Raw genomic sequence first — 3,944 nt, forward strand, 5'->3', positions numbered from 1 at the left:
AGTCCAGGCGACACCACTATATCCCGTGACCAAGGCCTCCTGCCCCAATCAGTCCCCACCAGCCCCAGCAGGTCACAACCCCCGCTTCCTGTCAAGCTGGACAAGACAGACCGTTATTTCTCAGGGAACTTTAAGTGAAAAGTTTCCCAAAGCACATCCTGCCTGGTCCCTCCCCACCTCACCTCTCCTCCTTCCAGATCTCCAGCCTCCACTCACCTCCTTGAGCAGCTTCCTGCTCTCCAGCTGGTTTGTTTTCATCAACTTTTTAAGTTTTGTCCAGTTCTTCCTGAGGAGGGAAAAAAGGAAAGAAACACTATGGAGTGGTTTGAGGGTAAATCCCTTTTGTTTGAAAACCTAGAATATCCAGACAGCCTGGATGAGCATTTTCACTGTGTCCTCTGAGCCCTGAGGTGTCTGGGACTGGGGAGGGGTCACTCCTATTGTTACCTGGGGCCTCCATTCTCTTATCTTCTCAGCAGATGTGTTTTAAACAGTCTTAATTTCATGTGGACAGAGAGTTCTGTTGCTGAAAACACTTGAAAATCTTCAATTTGGCTCAAACCAGGATCTGTCACTTAGGGAAACTGATTCCTGAAGCAGAACCACTGGCCTAAGTTTTCAGAAAGACTCCAAGCCTGCCAACCAGGTCAGACCCTATCACCAGGTTTTGCTGTCTTCCAGGAGGTCCCAACTGACTGAAGGGCAATGCCAGCCCTGTGTGGCATCTGGTCCACCCTGGTGGTGCTAGCATGGAGAGAGGCCTACCCACCTGGACACCCATCTCCATGTCTCTTTTAAACGCTGAATGGAGGGGACCTGCAGAGCCCAGAAGATCGCATGGAGTGAGGAAAGTTTCCTCAGGCCTTGGCTTTCCTGGGGGAATGGAAGAGAATGATCTGTGAGGGGGAGCTGGAGCCCTGCTTCCTCTGGCTTCTGTCGCCTCATTGACATCTCCTGTCCTGGATGAGACAGCGGCTCAGGGAACCCGGGAAAGGCACAGCTGGAACATGATGAGGAATACTTCCAGGAGGAGGATTTTAGCTCAAGGCAAGGAAGGAGCCCAGGAAGGGGTGAGCTTCCCACTACTGGGACCAGGAGTCAGGTTATCGAGGCACTGGCAGGAGGGGCCTAAGGATTGTGCAAAGGCTCAGACCACAGACTTCAAACATGAGAACTGAAAAAGGAGAAAGGGCAGTTCCCCTGACTCCAGAAAGGGGCTCTCAGTGGCTCCCACATCTTACCCTGGCCATGTGGATTCAGAGCTCCACCACCCTGGCCCTGTCCTGGACCGTCATGCTCGGGTCCCCAATGCAGGTGGTGACGACACATTCGACCATTGTATTAAAGTGGGTCGTGTTGGCATGGATGGTGGGTGCCAGGTGCTCATTACCCCTGTTGTCACACTGGGACCAGATGGAGTCCAGGAAGTCGTGGGGCATCACTTTCTTGAAGAGATCCTGGGCAGGCCAAGGAGTGTCACCCAGCCCTGCCACAGCCCAGCTCAGTGTCCACATCCCCCAGTCCCAGGCCGGGTCAGAGGTCAAAGCTGGAGCTCAGGAAGCTGATAATGCCGCCTGAGACTTGTGGGAGTCCCTGGGTGTTGCCTGTGTCCCCTGAGGGCACCCAGCACAGGATGACCCAGGACACGATACTGTGGTGCAGGGAAGTGGTATTTGCTCGCTGCCCAGTCTCACTTCCTCCAAGCACCAGAACTCGGCTCCTGCTTGACCGTCTCTAGGGGTATCTCCCACCCATTCTGACCATCCTAGGATCTGTCTCCTCTTTCAGGTGCACATTTCCCCAAGGCAGCAACAACCACAGGCTTTGTTTGTCTGCCTTGTAGTCATGTACACATGAGGTGCCTAATTAGTGCTGAGGCTGTTGAGGCCTCCTGGGCAAATGAGTGAACTACCCAGGACGAGACAGCACTTCAGTGTGCTCCGCTCCCCCACCAAAGTGCAGACTCTGCCCAATGTCCTCTCTGCTTCACCTCGTCCATCTGCACAGCCACTCTGCAAGGCAGCTGCTCTCAGTGTCCAGCTCTACTGTCCACATGAGCACAGCAAAAACTTGGGAGTTAATAAGTCTGCTCAGGTCACATGAGGGTAAGCAGGGAAGCTGGACCGAGATCATGGGATTCTGGATCAGGAAATGTCAGGTGTGGGACAGCTCATGGCACAGCAAAGGCCGACGCCACCTGCCCTGAGAGCCCCGCTGCTCACCACATCCATCAGTGTCAACTGCTCTGCCACCAGCCGGGGAGGGAACTCCAAGAAGTCAGGCTTCTCCTCCCTCAACAGGTTCTTGCTGGTCACATCCCAGGGGCAGACGGGCTCTGGGGCTGGATCTGGCTCTGCTGTTATCTCTCCAGGTGGAAGGAGGATTCTCCCTGAAGCCAATGGTCCAGCTGGCTCCAGCTCAGGAGCTGGCACTGGGGCTGGAGCTGATGTTGGTGGTGGCTCTGTCCCTGGAGGGACTGATGGAGGTGACACTGGCTCCAGCTCTGGCACAGGTGGTGGAACTAGAGATTGAGCTGGATCTAGCCGTGGAGCTGGCCCTTGCTCTGGCTCTGGAGCTGGAGGGAGCTCTGGAGATGGTACTGCAGCAGGAGAAAGAAACAGTGTCACTCAAGTAGTTGACTTCCCCGGTCCCTGTTACAGGCAGGAAAGACCCCACTGCCTTTAAGGGAAACTAGACTTTGAAGACCCTGCAAATCATCTTCCCAGACTGCAGTCTGCTCACCTTCCAGATCTGCCTCAATGGGCCTTGGATACTCGAGCTGGACCTGGAGAAAAGTAGGCATGGAGCCCCAGCTCCGAGCCAGGCAAGCTGAGATGCAGAGATGTTAGCTTCATCCTGAAGCAGGGAAAGTGCAGGCGTTCTCAGAAATCCTGCCCTGGGTCCAGGCAGGTTCCCACCAGAGAAGAGATGGCACTAGGGGAGGCAATTTGGCAACAGAGTCAGAGGCCTGGCCTTTCCCTCCACACTTCTCACTCAAGGCACCGATGCCTGCCCCTTCCCATCCTGGCAATGAGCCCCTGCTCATCCAGCACGTTGAACACAGAGCCTGTCGTGACTCTTCCTGCTGATACTCTTCTCCTGAAGGGCCGGGACACAGCCCAGCCCAACCCTCCATGTACTTGTGCAACGGGATTGAGCAGAGGCCGGTTTTTGAGCGGGTTGCTCACAGACCTCCTGTCTTGGGCCTGGAGGTGATGGTAAGAAGAGGTGGATATGGAGAAGAGGAGACAGATTAAGATGGGTCTGTGATGGGAATGGGTCTCTTGGAGACAACTCAGCCTAGCCACCCCTATGCTTCCCAGGGGTCCTGGAACCCATCCATAGCACTTTGACTCCTGTCTTCCTGGAGTGGAAGCCACCAGACCTCAGCCTTCCCTTGGGAATCAAAAGATGTGTGAGACGCAAGGTTCTGACAGGCCCGCCCCAGCCACAGCCCCCATCTCTCCCTCCACACCTTGTTCTGTAGAGATAGGAAGCCCCTCTTCTGGACCCAAAGACCACTCACTTTTTCAGATGGGCCTGTGCTCTGCCCTCCTGGCTGGAATAAGGGAAGATGCCTCCAGCTATAAAGGAGGCTATCAGGGCATCACTTGGGATGTACCTTGGAAGACAGGACCTGCAAAAGATGTCTAATGTCACTGTCTGACTCTCAGATGACAACTGAGGCACAGCGATTGTGTCTCCTTCATTCACTGACTTTACTAAGTGTCTCCAAAAGTCCTGCATGTAGTAGGTGCTTAATCTACACACGTGAATGAATGAAGTCCAGCCAGACCATCCCAGACACTTGAGTGGGCCTAGGACCTCTCTGCTGCCCCAGAGATCCTTAATTGGCTACCCCAAGGAAAAGGATCAGGACCAGCTGGATGGAATCTCAACTCCTTGACAGGGTGCTTACCACGTGTTTTTCCACACGCAGAAAG

At 54.5% G+C, this 3,944-nt stretch overlaps 1 long non-coding RNA gene across 1 annotated transcript; it reads right to left on the reverse strand.

Annotated features, from left to right (window-relative positions):
* Positions 1-250: 250 nt before the first annotated feature.
* LOC131401684 (uncharacterized) lies at positions 251-2,320 on the reverse strand. Its single transcript, XR_009217837.1, has 3 exons — positions 2,223-2,320; positions 1,242-1,457; positions 251-286 (listed from the first exon to the last, which is right to left on the reverse strand). It is a non-coding gene; the product is annotated as an uncharacterized LOC131401684 (long non-coding RNA).
* Positions 2,321-3,944: the final 1,624 nt, after the last annotated feature.

Source organism: Diceros bicornis, assembly GCF_020826845.1.
Source record: "Diceros bicornis minor isolate mBicDic1 chromosome 13 unlocalized genomic scaffold, mDicBic1.mat.cur SUPER_13_unloc_1, whole genome shotgun sequence".
In the NCBI taxonomy this organism is placed as follows: domain Eukaryota; kingdom Metazoa; phylum Chordata; class Mammalia; order Perissodactyla; family Rhinocerotidae; genus Diceros; species Diceros bicornis.